This window comes from Oryctolagus cuniculus, chromosome 14, assembly GCF_964237555.1.
Source record: "Oryctolagus cuniculus chromosome 14, mOryCun1.1, whole genome shotgun sequence".
Classification (NCBI taxonomy): Eukaryota; Metazoa; Chordata; class Mammalia; order Lagomorpha; family Leporidae; genus Oryctolagus; species Oryctolagus cuniculus.
In genome coordinates, this window is record NC_091445.1 from 78,048,250 (window position 1) to 78,073,379 (window position 25,130).

The following is a 25,130-nucleotide window of genomic DNA, read 5'->3' on the forward strand; positions in this document are numbered from 1 at the left end:
AGGAAACCTGACCATAAGAAGGAAGAGAAATATAGACAGGAGCTAGAGATTTATAAGCTTTTTAAAACGGATTTATCTGAAAAATGGAGTTACAGAGAGAGAGGGAGAGAAAGAAAGAGACTGTGAGAGAGATTTTCCACCCACTTGTTCACTTCCCAAAAGGCTGCTATGGCCAGGTCTGGGCCAGGCTGAAGCCAGGAGCCAGGAACTTCTTTTGGGTCTCTCACATGGGTGCAGGGACCCAAGCACTTGGACTATCTTCTGTTGCTTTCCTATGCACATTAGTAGGAAGCTGGCTCATAAGTGGAGCAGCTGGAACTTGAACCAGAGCCCACATAGGATGCCAGTGTTGCAGATGGTGGCTTTACCCTCTACACCACAATGCTGGCCCCAAGGTTTGAAACATTTAATGATGTTGCATGTTTGACCGGTTTTTAGGCTAATAGGAAAGCATCAGCTTGGAGGAAAAGTCTGCAAGGCAGGAAAAGGGGCGTTATCTGTGGAGGGAACATGAAGGAAGGGGGCAAGAAATAGCACAGGTGGAGGTCTGGCGTTAAACTGGAGAAAAGGAGCTAACAATGGAGCAGGTGTAGGTAAAATATCCTTAATTTTCTCAGTGAGGCAGGAAGAAGGCTGATCAGCTATGTGGGAAGAGTTTTTTTTTTTTTTTTAAGATTTTATTTATGTATTTGAGAAGTAGAGTTATAGTGAGAGGGAGAGACAGAGTAGTTGTTTTTGCTTGTTGCCATGAGAAAATACTTGAGACTGAGTGATTTATGAAGAAAATAAGCTATTTAGCTCACAGTTCTGGAGGTCCGAGGCCATGGTGCTGTCACCTGCTCAGCTGCTGCCTCGCATGCTGGCAGAGTAGCAGGAAGGAAGCAGCACGTGTGACAGAAAGGTGGAGGGGCGGGGCCAGGCTCGTTCTATAACAACCTTCTCCTGACACTCTCTCTCAGTCTCTTTTGGAAACTCCATTAATCCCTTAATGATGTTGGAGCCTTCGTGAGGTAATTATCAGCACCACCACATTGGGGATAAAGTCTCTACATGAGTTTTGGTGGGAACAATCACATTCAGACCAGAGTTGAGGGCTGAGTCGGTAGTGGGATTGTCTATGCTTGCTTTGGATTTTCCAAGCTGCTCTCTGGTAATGACATTGCCTTTTTTTTTTTTTTTGACAGGCAGAGTGGACGGTGAGAGACAGAGACAGAGAGAAAGGTCTTCCTTTGCCATTGGTTCACTCTCCAATGGCCGCCGCGGCCAGCGCGCTGCAGCCGGCACACTGTGCTGATCCGATGGCAGGAGCCAGGTGCTTCTCCTGGTCTCCCATGCAGGTGCAGGGCCCAAGCACTTGGGCCATCCTCCACTGCACTCCCTGGCCACAGCAGAGAGCTGGCCTGGAAGAGGGGCAACCGGGACAGAATCCGGTGCCCCGACCGGGACTAGAACCTGGTGTGCCAGCACCGCTAGGCGGAGGATTAGCCTAGTGAGCCGCGGCGCCGGCTGACATTGTCTTTCATTTGGGGACCTCTCCTTCTGTGAATTATAGGATTTGGGATGTGACCTTGACTGGGTCATTTGTTGAATGGGACAAGCCTATTGGAAGAGTAAGAGTGGAATCAGAAGGTAAGTTTGGGCTCTGTGAAATGTGAGATGTCTGCTACACTCCCAAAAGGAGGTGGTGCATAGGCATTTGGGTGTAAGTTCAGAACTCAGGGGTGAGGTTAGACATCGTCTGAGTAAGAGGGATGCACTAACCTAGAATTGGATGTGATCATCTAGGGAGTGAGTCTCCAAAGTTTGGAGAGAGTGTCCAACAAAGAGTCCTGGATGTCATTCAGCACCGTAAGATGAGGGGGAGGAGAGAATGGGTCTGAGCTAGGGATGCCCCTGGAGAGTATGGATTTCATGGGAGGCATGTGAAGAAATGGATGGAGGGAGGAATCAGAGGGCAACCACCTGCACTGGTGTTTGGATTTGGCAAGGTGGAAGTCATCAGCTTTGATGGAAGTCATGTTAGGAGGGGTGGGCATTTAAAGCCTCATTAAAGTGGGTTGAAAGAGAGAGTGAGCTGAAGAAGAGGAGGCAGGAAAGATGGTCATATTTTGAGGAGTTTTGCTCCAAAAAGGAACAGAGAAAAGAAGCGGTAATTGGGGGAGGAATGTGAGGTAAGGGGGAATTTTGTATTGTTTTTCCTTTTTAATGAGGGGGTTATTATTAGCATACATGCTGATGGAAATGATCTCATCTTTTGTTCTTGAGATTAGTTGCAATATGTGGTACAGATGAACCTAGGTTAATAGAGTTACTGGTCAGAAAAATGAGACAATTTTTAGTTTCCTAGTGAAATAAGCAAGTATGATTAGCTGTGGTTTCCTAGGGTGGGTGGTCAATTTACATTTCACAATTTGAAGAGTGTGAATTAACTACCGGCTTTGGAAAAGTGGTAATCATGGCCAGAGGCAGATTGTAGGCATAAGGCAAGTGGTGCCAGGGCTGGACAAAGAGCCAGTTTAGCAGAGTAGAAGCTGTTGTGCATCTCTCGAGAGCTGTCCTGCTGAGGGCAGGATGAAGACGGGAGGAGGGGCAAATGGTCATGGAGGTGACGGGTGGCTGAAGATGTTCTCAATGAGAGAAATGGGGAGAGGAGAGTTCTTTTTCTGCTCTGGTTCCTATGTTTTACCATGTAAGCCAGGTACTTTACTTACCTACTAGGAAGAGGGCTGACTCCAGAAAGGGGGAAAAGCTCTGATACACAGAGAGAGGCTAAGGCACGCAAGGGAGAGATAAAGAGCTGTGGGAACATCACTTGTGTTTCTGGATCCACTTTGGCCATCTGTTCATCTTCCCACGGGTTTCAAGTTGTGGAAATAAAGACCACCCAAAGGAGAACAAGCAAAGGCTATTTATTCATTGCTTGGAATATTGTAGGAATTGGCTACAATCACTTGTGTTTGGCAGAGACTCAAAGGCAGGCAGGATAAGAAAGCTTTTCAAGGGGAAAGGTGAGAAAGTTTTGGTGTACCCTAAATGGAGCTTGTTGGCATGGGGAAACTGGAGGCAGGCTAACTAAAAGTAGGGAGTCCTGTATGATTGATTAGGGGAACTTAGTATTTACTTGGTTTTCTCTTGTAGTCCTGAGTTGGAAGTGAAATCAAACAGGGAATCTGGAAGTTACTGACCAAGCAGAGGGTGTCTGGGGCTGGTTGGTTATTGCTTAGGTTGTGGTTTGGCTTCCTGGGATGGTTGCTACAGAGGCTGTGAATCAGAGTTCTCTTTTTACACGTGGGCTGTTTGACTACTCAGCCTCCCCAAACCAGTATGTCCTTTTTGCTTAAGCCACTTTGTGATGAGCAACTATTGTTTGTAATTGAGTCCTACAGTTGATCTGAATTGAGCAAGGGAGTTATGGAGCACTTTGACAAATGAGCTTCAAAGTCGAAGCAGGGGTGTGCAAGCAAAAGAAACCCCAGAGAGGATAAGCACCACCTTTGAACATCTATTTTCTATCAAGGCCCTATGGAAATCATCCTGTTTAATCCTCAGCAACCCATGATTGATTCTTCTATGCTTTTCAGATGGGGAAGTTCACCTCTAGGAGGCAAGTAAGTTGCCTCAAGTTACAAAATGGAAGATCCAAGGATTCAAATTTGAGTCTTCTATATTTGAGGTCCAAAGTATATGTTTTTAGATTATGCTACTGTAGATCAAAATGAAATGGATTTTTCTTCATCTAGGTCACCAGCTGTTGACCACCATACAATGAGACACAGAAAGACTTAGATGTTGTCAGTGTTTACTGTATCACATGTACAGGGTTCCTGTGAACAGGAATTAAATCCCATGTGGCTGATTCATTGGGTCAATGTGTACTTTGTGACCATGCCTTTGAAGAGCAGTTGTGGTATGGAAGAAAACTCAATTCTGAATCCTTGACCAGAGTTTTTCAAATCCTCATAAAATCATTTTGAAAATCACAGTGTTAAAAAATGAGTTATTGAAGTTAACTGATTATGAGGGATAATTCTTCCATGCAAATTGCTGTTTAAAACTTACATTTTATGGTCCAAATGACATGTCTTGATGTTAGTAGGTGTGTATTAGAATAAATGAACAATAAGAAAAAGATTATCTTTTGTATTGAGGGAGAATTTGGTGGGAAAATTATCTCCAGATGTTGAGAACAATCTCCATTGAGATGACTGTGGGGCAGGGAGAAAAACAGTGTTTATGAGGGTGGGGGAGTTTGTCAGAAACAATTAGTTGTTGATTGGCCTGATTTGAGGAGTTTTCTTTCCATTAGAACCAGATTGCCTTGCTTTAGCCAAGAAAGAATGAGGTTGGATTTTTTTTCTCTCCACGGATGATTAGGAAAGTCCACTGCCTTCTGGATCTGGATGGAATAATTAAAACAAATCCATCTTTCTTCTGATGTAATACCCTTGTTCGGAACTTAAGTTTTTATCTATTTCCCCTTTTGTATCATTTTACTTTAGAAATCTGTGCTGAAGCTGACATGATCATTATGTGCAGGTGATAAAATTGCTCTTAATGAGGCACTCTTAGTCTCCAAGATGCGCCGTGTGTATGATGGGTTTTATGTAGTTGGGCACATCAAAGTGCTCTAGAAAGGGGAGAGAGGATGCACCTGCATGACTACATAATCATCGGGACTGATCCAGATCGTGTAGGTCCACTGTGTCCCTCCAATTTGTGTAGAGTTTCCTCTGCTGTTTTCTACGTAACTCTTCGCTGAGACTGCACTCTTTCCACTGTTTTTAAACTATCTTTTCCTAGACTACAGCAGCAAGCTCCCTCACTATTCCACCGTCTTAATCCCCTATTAACTCTTGTTAATAGTAGAACCAGAGAGCATCATGGAAAATAGCATCCTTGTATCACCACGTATGGGGAACCAAAGTAAGACCTGGGATACAATACTTGGGAAATACAAATTGCCCTTAGGGAATGGCTGAAATAGAACAATGGAAACAATAAATTGGAGTTCAAAAACCACCCTCAAGTAAAACATCTGTCTGAATTTTTAAATTTTTTAAACAAGTGAAATTTAATTTTATTTTAATTGAAAACCTATGAAACAAATATGGGAGAAATCATTCACATTTCTGGTGAAATGCTTTTTATCACCAATTCAACAGGGATAATTGCAGACGGCAAAAAATTAACAAAAGGAGACATTTTGAACATTTTTTATTTTTTTTTAAACTTTTATTTAATGAATATAAATTTCCAAAGTACGACTTATGGATTACAATGGCTTCCCCCCCATACCGTCCCTCCCACCCACAACCCTCCCCTTTCCCACTCCCTCTCCCCTTCCATTCACATCAAGATTCATTTTCGATTATCTTAATATACAGAAGATCAGCTTAGTATACATTAAGTATGGATTTCAACAGTTTGCTCCCACACAGAAACAAAAAGTGAAAAATAATAGATGATTTTTTTTAAATGATGATGAAATCAGATCAGACCTATTGTCATGTTTAATCCCAGTGAGAGTCAAGTTGGGAATTGATAATTTCTTTCTTTTTTTTTTTTTTTTTTTTACAGAGGATCAGTTTAGTATGCATTAAGTAAGGATTTCAACAGTTTGCACCCCCATAGAAACACAAAGTGAAATATATTGTTTGAGTACTCGTTATAGCATTAAATCTCAATGTACAGCACATTAAGGATAGAGATCCTACATGAGGAGTAAGTGCACAGTGACTCCTGTTGTTGACTTTACCAATTGACACTCCTGTCTATGGCATCAGTAATCTCCCTATGCTCCAGTCATGAGTTTCCAAGGCTATGGAAGCCCTCTGAGTTCTCCGACTCTTATCTTGTTTAGACAAGGTCATAGTCAAAGTGGAGGTTCTCTCCTCCCTTCAGAGAAAGGTACCTCCTTCTTTGATGACCTGTTCTTTCCACTGGGATCTCACTCACAGAGATCTTTTGCCAGAGTGTCTTGGCTTTCCATGCCTGAAATACTCTCATGGGCTTTTCAGCCAGATCCGAATGGCTTTAGGGCTGATTCTGAGGCCAGAGTGCTATTTAGGACATCTGACATTTTGAACATTTTTACCTGTTTTTTTAAGATCTATATTTATTTGAATGGCAGTTAGAGGGGGTGGAAAGAAAAGAGAATCTTCCATCTGGTGATTCACTTCCAAAATATTCACAATGGCTGTCACTGGGCTAGGTTGAAGGTAGGAGCCTGGAACTCCATCTGGGTGTCCCAGGTGGGTGGCAGGGGCCCAAGCACTCAGGACATCCCCCTCTGCTTTCCCAGGTGCATTAACAAGAAGCTGAATTGGAAGTGGAGCTGGCATTTGTATGGGATTTGTATGGGATTGCAGGCTTAACTTTCTGTGTTACAATGCGGGCGGCTTCAGGCCACCACTTTCAAGATGGACAGACATTTTTTTTTTTAATGAAGTGAAACTCAGGATGGTTCAGGAATTTATCCCCAAAGATTTCAGGGGGACAAACTACTTAACTGGGTTACAAAGCTCCAGGCTACCCAAATGCGCACAGGTCCCCACCCACGGCAGGCCTTGGAGTATCTTGGAAGGCCTGTGCGTGGTGCCATGGATTGCCAAGGTAAGATGATCCAGGGCAGGAATTAAAGTTAGGGTAGCTGTTAATTATAGAAAACATCTTGTGTGAACTTTGGGGTTTAACCTAATGGGTATTTCCTATAGCCCACCTTCCTTTGGGTTAGTCGTCTCTCTTCTGTTCCTGAGAACAGAGCAGGGAGAGGAGGCAGGTGAAGCAGCCACATCGAGGAACGAGCTGGTCAAGGGCCTGGAGTCCCAAGTGAACTCCAGATGGGTCATGAGCTATGTGGAGAACCAAGGCAGTCTGTTTTCCCACAAAACATGCCAGGAGCAAGATAGCATCTGCTGAAGAATAACATTCCTAAGTGTTATCTTTCCCCCAGGAACTCAAAGCATTCATGCAGACTTACTCATTGCACTGTGAGCCACACCTGTGCGGTATCCATGGCTCACTGAAAGACAAACCAGATTCTAGCAGGTTTGATTCTGTGACTCAAAGGGAGCCTGAGGAATAGCCAAGTACATATCCCAGGTTCTAAGTCTTCTCACCTGAAATAGCCATGGCATAGAATGGGATGCCAAGAAGTGGCACTCGGCGCTGGTGTTATTGTTCTGACATCGATTGGCCATATTGGGGGGATCACAATGAAGAGGCAAGGTTCCTGCCCAAGGAGGCTCCAGTCCCGTTTGAGAGTTTTGTCTCAGGTGCAGAAACATTAAGTACCTGCACCTGTCCTCTGCAGAGTGCCTAATAGACTGCAGATAGAACGTTCGGAGGAGGAACTATCACAGAGGCTGTGGCAGCTTCACAAGGTACTTCATGGAGAAAGACCTCACATTGGGCTTTGGAGAGAGTTAGGAGTGGTGCATGCGGGGGGTGAGAGGGTCGTTTCCAGGCTGAAGACAGGTGGGAGATGGCCCTACCCCTGAGTTTGGTGTGGTTCAGAGATTTTCAACGCTGTCAATGCTCATCTTTTAAATATATATTTTGGGGTTTGGCATTATGACGGCAGCTTTAGTTGCTGCTTGGGATACCTGCATCCCATATAAAAGTTTTGGTTTTAGTTCTGACGTCTCCACTTGAAATTCAGCTTCCTGCTAATGTGTACTGTGGCAGGTGGTGGTTATGGCTCAGGTACTTGGGCCTCACCCACACCAACCTAGGACGCCCAGTTTGAATTCTGGGCTCCGGGTTTTGACATGGCCCAGCCCTGGCTGTTGCACGTATTTGAGCAGTGAACTGGAGCCTGTGGATTGATTCATCCTCTCTCCCTGTCCCTCCCTCTCTCTCCCTGTCCCTCCCTCTCTCTCCCTGTCCCTCCCCATCCCTCCCCCTACCCCTCCTTCCCTCCCCCATCCCTCCTTCCCTTCCTGTCCCTCCCTCTCTCTCCCCTCCCCTTCCCTCTTGCTATGCCTTTCAAATATATGAAAATAAGTGGATAAACACTATGTATATATTTTATGATGTCCACTTTGTTTTCTTGATGAAACTTATTGGTCATAAAAGCTGAACAATTTGAAAAGATCAACCTAACTGTCTAGTTGTCATACAAAGAACTCAAAGGAAACCAGTTTGAGGTAAGATTGATGCATCCGTGTAAATGCTCAGGCACAGATGTACTGGAAGATTTACTGAGGGAGACAGATGTTTGAACTTAATGATATGCTTGTTTTAGGAGAAGCAAACATTTGAATATTGTTGGCATTTCAAAATATTTGACAATGTGCAACAGGCTGGGTAGACACAGACAGTCCCTTCGAGGCAGCTGTGCGTGGATACACGGTCTGTGTACTGAACCAGGGAATCTGGTTGAGGGGTCAGTGGTCAAGACAGCTCCTGCTTGGCTCACTAAGCTGTGGGCCTATGGAGCCGTGTCTACATAGAGCCTACTCAACTTCTCCAGAGCAACCCCATCTGTTACTGGCAGTCCTGGCATGAACACTCCTCCCTGCACATGTGCACACACATACTTAGATTCACAGAGAAGTAAGCCCTGCAAAATGCACAGTGATTCAGGTACATTATCTTGGCTACTCAAATTCTGTAATTGTGTTGCTATTGGTGGCATAGTTATCTCAAGTAATGAATGATTCTTGGTGCAGTTGGTTATAAAACTGAATGTTCAGTGTATATGCAAAGAGTACAATAAATATTTACATAGAGGCTGTAAAGGGACAGTGGGTTAAGAAACCACTTCAATGCCAGCACGCTATATTGAGTGCTGGCTCAAGTCCTGGCTACTCTACTTCCTATCCATTTTCCTGCTAATGTGCCTAGCAGAAGCTGGACCACATACTTGGGCCCCTGCCACCCGTGTGGGAGACCTGGTCATGGCCTGGCCCAGACCCGGCTGTGGTAGCTCTTGAAGAGTAAACTGCACTTGGAAGATCTCACTGTGTCTCTTCCTCTGTGTTGTTCTGCCTTTCAAATAAACAAATAAATCCTTAAAATAGTATTTTCATGTAAAATAGTTAGATTGTAGGCTCAGATAATTATAAGCATATTTAAAAACTGAATTCAGAAGTCGTGATGACCTAGCGTTAGAGACTGAATGCATTAAAGGATGACTTGCATCCTCCCCACCGTCCACTGAATTACAATAGTATTGCTAGTTACTGTGGCCCAGTGGAGTTAAGAACACCCTTTAGGATGTGGTGCCACTTCCACTGAGAATCATCTGTGTAGGGAAAGGAAGGCTGCATTCTGTGTTAGGGTGCAGGTTTCCTCTTTCTACAGCTATTTCTGGGTGCACAGGCCCAGGGGGGTTTCATGGCTGCCAGCACTTCCTGATTGGCTTCTGGGAAAGGCTGCTTGAGTGGGAGCCAGTTGGGCATGGGGACCCTCTTCCCTGATCTTTGAGAGACAGTGGCACATGTTCTTGGTCTAGGAGGTGAGCATCTCCCTTCTTTTGGGAAATGCATAGCCCTACTTTAAAAAATTGGATTTTCTCTCTACTTCAGCCATGAATGTACAGTGTGGCTGCTCAGGAACGCAGGCTATGATGTATGGTATTCCAAACACAGTACCCTCCTCCTAGCCACATGTGTAGCCATGACACCTGATCTGGGCCGGTTCCAGCCTTCCCTAGCATTTCTGCTCTGTGGGAGGTGTTGGATGATACGCAGCTGGGCCCCTCTGGCAGTTGTAGCCCTTGCTTGTGTAGGCAAAGCTGGGGGTGAGAGACCAACCTGGCATGTGGAAGATGCAGAGACAAGAGAGAGATTGATATGTGATATTCATCTCTGAGGCTGAGCAGTAATCCCTACTTTATCCACTGCTTGTCTAAAATAATTGGAATTGCATTTCTCATATGTGCAACCCAAAGAATCCTGGTTAATCCAACTGCATTTCCATGCACTCTTTCTCTTACCCAGGGCTCTGTATGGTAGCCACTAGCCACTTGTCTCTACTGAGCACTTGAAATGCAATTAGTTCAAATTGTGATGAAAGCATAAATTATACCATGGGTTTCAAAGACTTAGTACCAAAAGTAAAGAATATGAATAATTTCTCTATTGGTTATATGCTGAAATTGCATTCTTGAAATATACTAGGTTAAGTAAAATACAGTATGAAAATGTATGCGACTACCAGGAAATTTAAAAGTTACATATGTGATCCACATTGTCTTAGCCATCTCTGTTCTGGAATATCTACCCAATCCTTGCCTCTTCCCTGAAAACTTCCTAATAACTGAGTTGACAGGTTAATTTCAGAGACTCCTATATCAGAGTATATGGGCAACCTAAAGAATCCTGTTAACACAACTGCATTTCTACGCAATCCTTTATGTAGAAAGCAATTATTATATGCAGATAAAAATTTGTGAGTCTCGTTTTGCTGTATGTATGTGAGCCTTTGCAATCAGACTGAACGGATTTCGTAGAACATGCAAAGGCTTGGTTCTTACTCCCTCACCAACACCCCTGTCTGTGGTGACAAACAGTGCCATGGATTAACAATCCCAGCTAATGGCACGTTGCTGGTTTCCAGACAGTAGATAGTAGTGTTTTTCTATGAGAAGAAAGAAGCCTATAATCTCTGCCCTTTGCGCCACTGACATCTATTAGTGCTTTCCAAAAAGTCACACAGATGAAAGAATTCAAGTTGCAGGTGCATTTGCACTATGTTTTACAGAGATGTTGATGGAAAAAGATTTTTATGTGGCTGTCAGCACCTCCAGTTTAGTCATTGAAAGTAATTATGGGGTTTATGAGTATCAAGATCCCTAAATTATAGTTTGATACCTCCTACAAATTAGGTCCTGGTTATCCCTGAAGGGTTTGGTGGTTATGGATTGATAGAGGTGAACTGCCTCACCCCCCTGCTCCCCGCCACACACACATGACACACAGATGTTTTGGATATACTATTCTACAGTGTTCCTCATTCTTGAGGATGATTGAGGCCCTATGAGTGAGCAGGATTAGGTCTATATTCTGATAAACTTACTTGTTAAGAGAGCATTTATTAGACATAACAGCATTTACCGAAGGCCCCAAAGCTAGGCAGAGTACACGGACTGATGAGCTTTGGGAATGACTAAGGCTAATGGTCATTACCAGAGAACTCGGGTGTATATATCCATAGGGCCTCTGACCTGGCAGAAAGGAACTCATTAGATTTTGCTGAAAAATCACAGTGCAGTGGAAAGAACCTGGGATACTGTTTTAAGGCCTGGATTTGAGTTCTAGAAATCATCATTTACTAGCTGCTGTTTCTTCAGGGAAGTTGATTAGCATAGTTTCCAAACCTATAAAATAATCATAATGTTCATAAAAATAAATAATCCCCAACTTGCAGGATTGTTTTGAGGATTTGAGAGGACATATCTAAAAGCAATTTTACTGATAGAAAAATCACTTTATAAATACTACTTAACTTCCTGATTAATACTTTGCCTGTAGGGGTTTCTCATTTATAACAAAATGTATATATACGAGTGGCAATTTTCCAAATATTTAAACAAAATAAAATGTATTAAGAGTAAAGTTCCACTATGTATTTCATATTCTTGTTATTCTGAAGGCATGTTATGGTCTTGGCATGCCTTGTAATTCTAATTTACTGCACCAATTATTCTAGTAGATTGGAGAGTTGGATAATCATTCAACCCTGAGATCAACAAAAGTGGCTTTTCTATACCGAGTTTTACATGGAACCTACCCTTCCTATGCCCTTCGTACTCACAGATGCTCCGATGATAATCCTAACTAAAACCTAACACTCGTTACAATTTACTTAGACAATTCCAGTGACGGCTATGCTAGGCCTAGACCACAGAGATCTTGTCTGGGGTCAAGGACAGGTGAGAATGAAGCATGGGATTTGATTTGAGCTTGCCTTTGCTTGGGTTTCTCCTACTACAGCTTATCAGCAGTGTCAAGGATACAACTAACACTGTACCTAGGTGAGTGGCTATAGGTTTCCCGTGATTTGTGTGTTTATTTCATGGAGATGCTTCCAAAGTTTGTTGGCCTTGGCTGATAGAAATTCTGTGAGCTTGGAAGAGTACAAAATTAACTGCTTTTATATCAAGCTTCCCAAAATACCTTATTTGGGCAAACAATGCAGTAATTTGCCACTCAGCAAACCAAAGTCTCCAGGGTTCAGGTTCTGGGCCTTGAAGTTCTTGCTTGTACTCGAGCCTGGCCTACGTTATCCCTGCAGGAAAAGTCCCTTTAGTGATTGCCTGTGTGGGTTCACCATATCCACAACACACGTCTGGGTTCATGGTCTGATCAAGCTGTCACCTAGAAGAGGCAGAGACGGCCAGAAACAGCACCCTACACTGCAGCACTGTGCTTCGTTCTTTGGATTACCTTTGCTGCTTCTTGGTGGTTCTGTTTTAAAATATAATTCCTCTTGAGAAAGCAGCAGCAGGTTATCACAAATCAGTTTTTATCTGCTTTTTAAGGCTTCTTTCCTGATGGAAACAGCGCTGTAAAGACCCTTGGATCCTTGTGGGGTGAAATGAGATTTAGAAAGATGGAGAAACTGGGAAAAAGGGTGTCTTGAAGTGATGGCAAAACCATCTATCTCCATGATTTTGTCTGGAGTCTGCCTGGCCAAGGTGCCTTTGGCTTGTATACAGTCGGAGCAATCTGGTGGAGCTGCCCGCAGTGGAGGGTGGGGGCTGCTCCAGGAAGTGCCTGGGAAGGTCACGGTGGCCCCCTGTTGCCCTCAGTGGTGGCCACGTGCAGTGCTGCACCCACAAGGCTGAGAGGCCTCTGGGGCTTTCAGGAAGGAGGGGGTTGGTACTGTTGATAAATAATTCCTCTGTACCGTATTTAGCATTGGCCACCACTGAAAATTGTTTGCTTCAATTTGAGTTTGCAACTGGGCCCATGGCCAGGAGGACTAATAGCAAAGGAACTGGAAAGAGATGTGTACATTTTCCCCATCCATCTATCCATCCATATCTCTCTCCATCCCTCCTTCCTTTCATCCACCCCGTCTTTGGGGATGTTTTTAATGTGTTTTTATACTCTAGAGAACACTGGTCAACTGCCATGGAAGACAGAGTGCTCAGTTAGATTTGGTCTCTACCACTAAGGAATTTTCACTTTAGCAAGGGTGATAAAACATATGCACAATAAAATTAATCACTGAACATTTATTTGTCTTCCTGTTGAGGAAGACACAGTCTCTATCTCCCTTCAATAAACTTAGGTTGTGTGACTTGGATCGGTCAAATGTGAAAATAATCCTGATAAAAGGTGTGTTGTGATATGTGACATGAAAGACACATGAATAAAATGCCCTGGGAATGAGAGTGGGAAGGTCATTTTTTTTTTTTTTTTTGCCTGGGGTTGAAATGGGAGGGGAATTATAATTGAGCCAGGGGCATGAGCTGGATGAGGGAAGATGGAGATGATGGGGGAGCAAGGTCGGGAGTCCTGCGCCAAGCTGAAGGAAGATGAAGATAAATAAAGGCTAAGACACTGATGGTGGGAGAGTAGAAAGCTTGTAGCCATGGAAGGTTGCTGAGCAGGTGAGGAACATGACGGAAGCTCTGGGCTGGAAAGAGTTCTGGCAGCACAGCAATTGAACCAAACGGGCCAGAGGAGGCCAAGGCAGTGGGTGGGGAGACTCAGCAAACAGTTCAAGTGGGCCGAGTTGGTGAGTGCTTAAGGTACGGTGGAGTAACAAGTTTGATGTACGGACCTGCTAGAGGTGGCATCTCCGTGAATAATAACATTTGAGAGTGGTATTTATGGAGTATTTATGGAGCCCCTTTTTCGTGCTGGCCAGTATGGTGCTGAGTGCTTGTTCACATTCAGTTTTCATGGCCACCTTTTATGGCAGAGACTTCTATCATCTGCACACTGTGCATGAGGAAACCACATTGTCTAGGGATTAAGTCAGTGGCTTAGGTCACTTAGTTTTAAAAAAAGTAGCAGTGCCTCATTTAGGGTAGCACCTGCCAGGCTGGAGAGCTGGAAACCATCATGCCACACTGCCCTCCACATGCCAGCCCTTGGAACGTTCCCTTGCGGAGCCTTCATGCATACAACTGTGTGCCTTACAGCTGAACAATGGCCTCGGACCAGATCAAGGCAAGATCAATGACATTTCTCATTGTAGGTGCGTATTTTAGGTAATGGATGCTGGCTGTATTTTTAACTTCCCTTTCCATCTCTTGTTTGTAAAGCTCTACAGGCTCACTTTGACCCTGTGACTTCAAACTGTGTTGCAGCTAATACAATTACCAAGGGCCTTATTCTTCTCTATTTGGGCCTCCATCCAAAGGGCCCATGCCTTTGCCACTCTAGAGACGCCCATAGCACAGTAACCCTGGAGCCAGATGGCCTGGGTTGGTTTTCCTGCTCTGTCCTGTACTTGCCGCATGCTCCTGGGCGTCACTCAGTCTCTGTGTTCTTGGCTTCCTCCTCGGAGAAGGGATCCTACTAGGAGGACTCCTTTACCAGGAAGGCGAAGGGATTCCATGAGGCATCTCCCAGAACCCGGGAGCAGGGCCTGCCTCAGCAAAGGTGTTATGTGTACTGATTGTTATTTTTTGATTACTTGGGAGTTGCTTATTCCTGCTTTCTTTCAAGGCTGTCTTGGTTTCCTTTCCCCATCTCTTCAATATACTTCTGCCAGCCTTGCTTGCATGGATCTCGGGAACTCTTCTGTTATCAAATGACATTGGGAATCCATTCCTGGGGCTTTTTTTTTTTTTTTAACCTTTCCTCATGTTGTGCAGTTTATGTAGGAGGCAATCTGTTTTAACTAGCAACAGCCTGGACACTGAGTTCAGATAGATGAGGCTCAAGCCTGGTTTTGTCATTTACTCACTCTATGACCTTGGACAAACTATTCCTCTATTTCTTATTAGTTACGGTGTCGCTAGTTGCTGTAACTGATGAACCTTCAAAGACACAGGCTTGGTTCTGTAGAAGTTTATTTCCAGCAAAGTAAGAAACAGGTGCTTCTGAGTGAGGTGAAAGGGCTCCAGGCTTGTCCTGTTTGGCAGGTCATCTCCAGGAACACCCTGGGGTAGTTCACACCACAATGGCTTGCGTTGCACTCTTTAGGACTTAGACAGATGTTGTTACCCAATGGAAAAAGAGCCTGGGAAACTGTGTCTGTTGTCCGCATAAAGAACAGTGCATGCTTCCTCACAGAATACCTCAAAGCTCAGTGGCTTGGGAGCATCTGTTATCACCCTTGATGTTTTGCAGTTTACCTGCACCTGGCTGACTGAGCTGGACTTGGCTAGGTGGATAAGTTGGGCCTTTTGCTGTGGGATTGGGGTCAGGCTTATTCCCCACATATTCTTTTTTTTTTTTATCTTTTATTTAATGAATATAAATTTCCAAAGTACGACTCATGGATTACAATGGCTTCCCCCCCATACCGTCCCTCCCACCCACAACCCTCCCCCTTCCCACTCCCTCTCCCCTTCCATTCACATCAAGATTCATTTTCGATTGTCTTAATATACAGAAGATCAGCTTAGTATACCTTAAGTAAGGATTTCAACAGTTTGTTCCCACACAGAAACATAAAGTGAAAAATAATAGATTTTTTTTTTAAATGATGATGAAATCAGATCAGACCTATTGTCATGTTTAATCCCAGTGAGAGTCAAGTTGGGAATTGATAATTTCTTTTTTTTTTTTTTTACAGAAGATCAGTTTAGTGTACATTAAGTAAAGATTTCAATCGTTTGCACCCCCATAGAAACACAAAGTGAAATATACTGTTTGAGTACTCGTTATAGCATTAAGCCTCAGTGTACAGCACATTAAGGACAGAGATCCTACATGAGGAGTAAGTGCACAGTGACTCCTGTTGTTGACTTTACCAATTGACACTCCTGTTTATGGCATCAGTAATCTCCCTAGGCACCAGTCATGAGTTTCCAAGGCTATGGAAGCCCCTTGAGTTCTCCGACTCTTATCTTGTTTAGACAAGGTCATAGTCAAAGTGGAGGTTCTCTCCTCCATTCAGAGAAAGGCACCTCCCTCTTTGAAGACCTGTTCTTTCCACTGGGATCTCACTCACAGAGATCTTTTTGCCAGAGTGTCTTGGCTTTCCATGCCTGAAATACTCTCATGGGCTTTTCAGCCAGATCCGAGTGCCTTTAGGGCTGATTCTGAGGCCAGAGTGCTATTTAGGACATCCGCCATTCTATGAGTCTGCTGAGTATCTCACTTCCCATGTTGGATCACTCTCCCCTTTATTTATTCTATCGGTTAGTGTTAGCAGATACTAGACTTGTTTATGTGCTCCCTTTGACTCTTAGTCCTTTCATTATGATCAATTGTGAACTGAAATTGATCACTTGGAATAGTGAGATGGCATTGGCACATGCCACCTTGATGGGATTGAATTGGAATCCCCTGGTATGTTTCCAACTCTACCAATTGGGGCAAGTCAGCCCGAGCATGCCCCAGATTATACATCTCTTCCCTCTCTTATTCCCACTTTTATGTTTAACAGGGATCACATTTCAGTTAATTTTCAACACTTAAGAATAACTGTGTGATAATTACAGAATTAAACCAGTCATATTCAGTAGAACAGACAAAAAAAAATACTATGAGGGATAATGTATTAAGTTGTCCATTAGCAGTCAGGGCTATGCTGATCAAGTCACCATTTCTCATAGTGTCCATTTCACTTCAGGAGGTTTCCTTTTTGGTGTTCAGTCAGTTGTCACCGATCAGGGAGAACATATGGTATTTGTCCCTTTGGGACTGGCTTACTTCACTCAGCATGATGTGTTCCAGATTCCTCCATTTTGTTGCAAATGACTGGATTTCATTGTTTCTTACTGCGGTATAGTATTCTAAAGAATACATATCCCATAATTTCTTTATCCAGTCTACCATTGATGGGCATTTAGGTTGGTTCCAGGTCTTGGCTATTGTGAATTGTGCTGCAATAAACATTAGGGTGCAGACCGCTTTTTTATTTATCAATTTAAACTCCTTTGGGTAAATTCCAAGGAGTGGGATGGCTGGGTCGAACGGTAGGGTTATATTCAGGTTTCTGAGGAATCTCCAGACTGATTTCCATAGAGGCTTGACCAGTTTGCATTCCCATCAACAGTGGGTTAGTGTCCCTTTTTCCCCACATCCTCGCCAGCGTCTGTTGTTGGTAGATTTCTGTATGTGAGCCATTCTAACCGGGGTGAGGTGAAACCTCATTGTGGTTTTGATTTGCATTTCCCTGATTGCTAGTGACCTTGAACATTTTTTCATGTGCCTGTTGGCCATTTGGATTTCCTCTTTTGAAAAATGTCTATTGAAGTCCTTGGCCCATCTCTTAAGTGGGTTGTTGGTTTTGTTTTTGTGGAGTTTCTTGATCTCTTTGTAGATTCTGGTTATTAACCCTTTATCTGTTGCATAGTTTGCAAATACTTTTTCCCATTCTGTTGGTTGTCTCTTCACTCTCCTGACTGTTTCTTTTGCAGTACAGAAACTTCTCAATTTGATGCAATCCCAATAGTTAATTTTGGCTTTGACTGCCTGTGCCTCCCAGGTCTTTTCCAGAAATTCTTTGCCTGTGCCAATATCTTGAAGGGTTTCTCCAATGTTCTCTAGTAACTTGATGGTGTCAGGTCGTAGATTTAGGTCTTTAATCCACGTTGAGTGGATTTTTGTGTAAGGTGTAAGGTAGGGGTCTTGCTTCATGATTCTGCACGTGGAAATCCAGTTTTCCCAGCACCATTTATTGAATAGACTGTCCTTGCTCCAGGAATTAGTTTTAGATCCTTGATCAAATATAAGTTGGCTGTAGATGTTTGGATTGATTTCTGGTGTTTCAATTCTGTTCCATTGGTCTATCCATCTGTTTCTGTACCAGTACCATGCTGTTTTGATTACAACTGCCCTGTAGTATGTCCTGAAGTCTGGTATTGTGATGCCTCCAGCTTTGTTTTTGTTGTACAAGATTGCTTTAGCTATTCGAGGTCTCTTGTGCCTCCATATGAATTTCAGCATCATTTTTTCTAGATCTGCGAAGAATGTCTTTGGTATCTTGATTGGGATTGCATTGAATCTATAAATTGCTTTTGGGAGAATGGACATTTTGATGATGTTGATTCTTCCAATCCATGAGCATGGAAGATTTTTCCATTTTTTGGTATCCTCTTCTATTTCTTTCTTTAAGGTTTTGTAATTCTCATCGTAGAGATCTTTAACGTCCTTGGTTAAGTTTATTCCAAGGTATTTGATTGTTTTTGTAGCTATTGTGAATGGGATTGATCTTAGCAGTTCTTTCTCAGTCATGGCATTACTTGTGTATACAAAGGCTGTTGAGTTTTGTGCATTGATTTTATATCCTGCCACTTTGCCAAACTCCTCTATGAGTTCCAATAGTCTCTTAGTAGAGTTCTTTGGATCCTCTAAGTACAGAATCATATCGTCTGCAAAGAGGGATAGTTTGACTTCTTCCTTCTTGATTTGTATTCCTTTGATTTCTTTTTCTTGTCTGATGGCTCTGGCTAAAACTTCCAGAACTATGTTAAATAGCAGTGGTGAGAGTGGGCATCCCTGCCTGGTGCCAGATTTCAGTGGAAATGCTTCCAACTTTTCCCCATTCAATAGGATGCTGGCTGTGGGTTTTTTATAAATTGCTTTGATTATATTGAGGAATGTTCATTCTATACCCAGTTTGCTTAGAGTTTTCATCATGAAAGGGTGTTGAATTTTATCAAATGCTTTCTCTGCATCAATTGAGATAACCATATGGTTTTTCTTCTGCAGTCTGTTAATGTGGTGAATCACATTGATTGATTTGCGAATGTTGAACCATCCCTGCATACCAGGGATGAATCCCACTTGGTCTGGGTGGATGATTTTCCTGATGTGTTGTTGTATTCTATTGGCCAGAATTTTATTGAGGATTTTTGCATCTATGTTCATCAGGGATATTGGTCTGTAATTCTCTTTCAGTGCTGCATCTTTCTCTGGCTTAGGGATTAAGGTGATGCTGGCTTCATAGAAAGAATTTGGGAGGACTCCCTCTTTTTCGATTGTTCTGAATAGTTTGAGAAGAAATGGGATTAGTTCTTCTTTAAATGTCTGGTAGAATTCAGCAGTGAATCCATCTGGTCCTGGGCTTTTCTTTGTTGGGAGGGCCTTTATTACTGTTTCAATTTCTGTTTCAGTTATGGGTCTATTTAGGTTTTCGATGTCTTCATGGTTCAATTTTGGTAGATTGCATGTGTCCAGGAATCTATCCATTTCTGATAGGTTTTCCTGTTTGCTGGCATACAGGTCCTTGTAGTAATTTCTGATGATTCTTTTTATTTCTGTGGTGTCTGTTGTTACGTTTCCTTTTTCATCTCTGATTTTATTGATTTGGGTCTTTTCTTTTTTTAGTTAGTTGGGCCAATGGGGTGTCAATTTTGTTTATTTTTTCAAAAAACCAGCTTCTCGCTTGGCTGATTTTTTGTAATTTTTTTTGGATTCAATCCTGTTAATTTCTTCTCTGGTTTTAATTATTTCTCTTCTCCTACTAGATTTGGGTTTGGTTTGCTGCAGTTTTTCTAGGTCCTTGAGGTGCGCTGAAAGCTCATTTATTTGGTACCTTTCCAATTTCTTGGTATAGGCCCCTATTGCTATAAATTTGCCTCTCAATACTGCTTTTGCTGTATCCCATAAGTTTTGATATGTTGTGTTGTTGTCTTCATTTACTTCCAGAAAGTTTTTGATTTCTCTTTTGATTTCTTGAATGACCCAGTGTTCATTCAGGAGCATGTTGTTCAGTCTCCATGTGTTTGCATACTTTCTGGGGTTTCCTGAGTTGCTAATTTCCAGCTTCATCCCGCTGTGGTCTGAGAAGCTGCATGGTATGATTCTAATTCTTTTAAATTTGCTGAGACTTGCTTTATGGCCTAGTATGTGGTCAATCCTAGAGAAGGTTCCATGCGCTGCTGAGAAGAATGTGAAGTCTGTAGATGTAGGGTTGAAAGTTCTGTAGATATCTGTTAGATCGCCAATACTGCTTTTTAAAAATGGGCTTCGTTTAAAAAGTGTTGACTTGTTTTCATCCTTTTTACAGGCAGAGCAGTAGAGAAAGGGAGAAGGGAGAAAGTGCACTTCCATTTGCTGATTACTCCCCAAATGTTTGCAAGAGCCAGGGCTGGGCAAGGCTGAAGCAAGGAGCTGTGAACTCTGGGTCTCTCATATGAGTGTCAGGGATCAAATATTTGGGTCATCGTTTGCTGCATCCAAGGGTATGCAATAGCAGGAAGCTGGATCAAAAGTGAAGTAGCCAGGACTAGAACTGATGGCCTGATAAGAGATGTAGTGTCCCAAGTAGTGGCTTAACCTGCTGTGCCACAACTCTTGCTCCTGTAATAGCATTAAAATGCTGTCCTCTCCCCATTTTAGAAGTCTGTCTGTTCTTTGTAGGTAGGGGATTAAGTCCATACTCATTGGGTCCTCATACTCTGGCTCCCCATCTGTTCAAACTGATCACCCCGGGATTGTTGCTAGACAACCAGAGGTAGCCTCTGTGCTTCAGGGCCCACTAAAGATGTTCAAACCAGCCATCCCTATACCCATGTTGCTAGTTCCTTGCCTCTCACAATAAAGGGGTTTGGCTGTAGATGCCCCCTCTCTTTGTCTTGTGATGGGCCCCATTGATTCTTCCCCTGTCTTTTTTTTTTTTTTTTTTTTTTGCCAGGCAGAATTAGACAGACAGACAGACAGACAGACACACACACACACACACAGTTAGAGACAGAGAGAAAGGTTTTCCTTCCATTGGTTTACTCCCCTAATGTCCGCCACAGCCGGCATTGCACCGATAAAAATCCAGGAGCCAGATGCTTCTCCTGGTCTCCCATGTAGGTGCAGGGACCCAAGTACTTGGGCCATCCTCCACTGCCCTCCTGGGCCACAGCAGAGAGCTGGACTGGAAGAGAAGCAACCGGGACTAGTACCCGGCGCCCCAACTGGGACTAGAAGCAGGGGTGCCAGCGCCGCAGGTGGAGGATTAAAGTGAGCCATGGCGCCGGCCTCCCCTTTTTTCAAGGCGATCATCTTCTGATCTGTTGACCTTACCATACTTCAATAATTAGAAAATCTATTAAAACAGGGCGTGGTCTGAGTGCCCCACTATGCAGGGATCAGACCTTTGTTAGTTTTAGGCTAAAGGGAGATCATGTCACCTGTGAATATCATGTGGCCTTGCTCACCTGTGCTATTCCGGCAGGATCACTGTGTACTGGGGAGCATTGTTACCCGCGGCAGTGTGTACCCATGTATGTTTGTACTTTTCTCATAGCCCTAGAAATTAAATGTCATAAAGAATCTATCATTGCAACTTATAATGCTAAAACTTCAACTTCCTTATGATTTACTCAAACCATTTATTTTTGCCATTTTGAATTTTCCCTCCACTAAACTAATTCATTCATAAGAATCAGTACAAAACTCTGCTAGTCTTTGGGGCCCGAGCCACCTGGGAAGCTGGCATCCCATATGGGCACTGGATTGTGTCCTGGCTGCTCTACTTCTTATCCAGCTCCCTGCTAATGGCCTCGGAAAAGCAGTGGAAGATTGACCAAGTGCTTGTGCCCCTGCATCCATGTAGCAGACCCAGAACCCACCCCCCCTGCTAATCATGCCTTTCAAATACATAAATAAATCTTAAAAAATGAATACAATATCTGAATTAAAATTGCATCAAGTATTAGGATTTTTTTCTTTATGTACATTCCTGAAATCTTTTTCAAACTATTTTTTTTAAAGATTTATTTATGTATTTGAAAGAGTTACACAGAGAAGGGAGAGGCAGAGAGAGCGAGGTTTTCCATCTGATGCTGTCACTCTCCAATTGGCTGCAATGGTTGGTGCTGTGCTGATCCAAAGCCAGGAGCCAGGATCTTCCTCCAGGTCTCCCACGTGGATGCAGAGGCCCAATTGGGCCATCCTCCACTGCTTTCCCAGGCCACAGCAGAGAGCTGGATTGGAAGTGGAGCAGCCTGGATTGGAACCACGCCCATATGGGATTCCAGCACTTCAGGCCAGGGCGTTAACATGCTGCACCACAGTGCCAGCCCTCAAACTATTTTATACTTTGCCATTCCATATTCTACAATATTTAAAAATTAAGAATTAGAGGTAGAACTTTTAAAAATTAAATGCAAAGCTGTGAGCCTGTCTCATGTTGTGAAATGAAATGTGGGAACTGTGTTTGGAAAACACAATCTCTGCTGCTCATGACCACTCTAGTGAATGCAAACCTCTTAGGATGAGAGGGGGTCACTTGCATTTTTAACAAACTCCTCTAGTTTTCCTCATGTGCACTGCAGTGCATTTTCTTTTATAGATAAGGAATGGAAGCTGAGAGAGACTGCATGTCTTTCTCAGTGACCCAGATCCATGGTTTGTAATGCAGATGGTTTGAGCACACTTTGAAAATGCCAAGCCAGAAGCCATTTTAGAGTCCTCAGTGCCTCAGCCCCCGCTCTTGGGGTCATCTCCTGACCTACCCTGTAATTAGAGGTCTGGAGATGGTTCCACTGCAGTCGCTCTTTGACTTGATAAGCATTCAACTTATTTGTGCCTCACACAATGAAAGAAATTCATTTATTAGCCATTAGTTCAATTTACTGTTTGAAAAAAATAGCTTATGTGTTTTGTCCTTTTCCAGTTAAGGCTCTATGTTGCTGTTAGGAAACTTGTTGTCATGATCTGGCCTTTAGTCCAGTGATTTGGAGGAAATTGCACAGCAGAGGGAGATGGAGAGGAGAGACTCCAGGTCTCCGAGGGAGGGTTCAGCGCAGAGCCTGTAGTGAATGGCACACCTTACTTGTCATGTAGGGAGGGGAAAGACTACATGAGCGAGTGTATTTGAGAACATGCTACCCAGCCCTATTCCTGAAGTCCCATCCGTGCACCCTAATCAGGGACGTATTCTGGAAAATTGATGACAGAAGAGAGCATGCTTCTTAAATGTTAGTGAACAGCAGTGGTGTTGTTTTTGGTTTTTGTTTCTTTTGCCCAGAAACCTTTTATTTAAAGTATACAAACTTCATACATTTTATAAATACAACTTTGGGAACATAGTGATAGTGATTCTTCCCACCGTACCCACCCTCCCACCCCCACTTCTACTCTTCTTCCTCCTCCCTCTCCTATTCCCATTCTTATTTTTTACTAAAATCTATTTTCAATCAACTTTATACACAGAAAATTATACTAAGTAAAGACTTCAACAAATGGTATGAAAAAAACACAACTCTCTGCCTTAGCAGTTTTATTTAATTTCTCTTGATTTCTTCTATGACCCAGCGTTCATTCAGGAGCATACTGTTCAGTCTCCATGTGTTCAGTCTCCATGTGTTTGCACATGTTTTACGGACTCTGGAGTTGTTGATCTCCTGCTTTGTTCCATTGTGGTCAGACAAGGTGCATAGTATGATTTCTTTTTTTAAGATTTATTTATTTGAAAGTCAGATTTACACAGAGAAGGAGAGAGCAGGGTGGGGGAGGGAAGAGAGAGAGAAAGAGAGAGAGAGAGGTCTTCCATCTGCTGGTTCACTCCCCAATTGGCCACAATGGCTGGAGCTGTGCTGATCTGAATCCAGGAGCCAGGAGCTTTTTCCTGGTCTCCCATGTGGGTACAGGGTCCCAAGGACTTGGGCCATCTTCTACTGCTTTCCCAAGCCATAGCAGAGAGCTGGATCAGAAGTGGAGCAGCTGGGTCTTGAACCAACCCCCATATGGGACTATGCCACAGCACTGGCCCCAGTATGATTTCTTTAAAATTTCAGTTTCATGAGAAATTTTCTTCCATGTATGGATTTCATTAGTTTATGGATTTGCTTCTGATTACTCCTAAGTAATCCTATGATCATTTTTTTATTCCGTTTCTGGCATTTCTTCAATCTCTTCTTTTTCACATTCTAGTATTGAAGTGTTGTGTTCCTTTTGGGGGGGTGTCATGTTGTCTTCCTTATTCTTGTTTCTTGAATTGCTGTGTTTATTTTTAGGCATTTGCGGGGGTGCTTATTGGTTTATTTTATTTTTCCTTGTGTTGGCTTTTATCTTTGGACTCTGCCTCTGTGTCTGCTGGACACTGGAGTGTCTGCTCTTTCAGTGAATACTGAGGCCTGCCTGTGCTGGGCGTGGCTAGGGAGCTCTGTTCAGTGCTCTGGGGTGAGGGGACTTTCCAAGGTGACACCCAGATTGGGAGTGGTATTTTTTTTTTTTTATTTTAATCAGAGGGGAGGTTTGTTCAGCTCTGTTGGTGTAGGCTTACCTCTTCTCCTCCAAGGAGACCAATGCCTGGGTGCTAGCCCCAGTGGGTACAGTATTTGTGCTGCCACAAGAACCACACAAAGGATTTGTGCAGTCCTCGGTGTGAGCACAGATCTCTCAGCAATGACCCTCACCAGGGAATCGGGGAGCCCCTCGTGTGTGGAGCCACCTACAGTGACTGCCCAAAGACCCAGCCACACCTGTGTCCTCCCACGTAGCCACAGGGTTTTCACAGTCCCAGCACACAAGGCTCCCACAGTCACAGCACCCAGCCCCCTGTCAATTCTCCCAGCCAGACTCAGGTGTCTCCTCCCAGCTGGCTGCTGGCTGCACAGACAGGAGCTGGCACAGCTGTTATATGTGTCTAAAATGGCACCCACTTGCTCTCAGCTAATTATGGGACACTGGTGGTCAGGGAGAGAGAAACTTGCCCCCCACTTTTTTTCTCTAGGTTGCCAGGTACACTGTCCCCCACAGGGGTCCAAGCCAGACTCACTCCAAGCTCTTCTTGCAGCTTTGTCATCAGTGGCTTGGGCTGTTGCAGTCTGGTCTTACCTCACTCTCCAAAGCTGGTGCTGAGGCTGTTGGCTGCTGGGGTCCTGGGTTGTGGGCGTCCACACCTTCCATGAAGGTCCACCGTGACCCTCTAATTTGCGTAGTTTCCTCCCTAACTCTTCTTTAGACTGAACTCTCTCCATGTTTTTTTTTTTTTTTTTTTTAGCTATCTTTCTCTAGACTCAAGTAGTAAACTCCCTCCTTATTCTGCCATCTTGGTGCCTCTCAGCAGTGTTGTTTTCTGAGCACTTTTAGCAGAACATGTAGGAAATA

General features: G+C 43.5%; 1 long non-coding RNA gene across 1 annotated transcript in view; it reads left to right on the top strand.

Annotated features, from left to right (window-relative positions):
- Positions 1 to 14,000: 14,000 nt before the first annotated feature.
- Positions 14,001 to 25,130, top strand: part of LOC138845201 (uncharacterized) — a 167,940-nt gene continuing 156,810 nt past the window's right edge. The window contains exon 1 of the long non-coding RNA XR_011382053.1: positions 14,001 to 14,247. This is a non-coding gene — a long non-coding RNA (uncharacterized lncRNA). The remainder of the gene's footprint in view (positions 14,248 to 25,130) is intronic.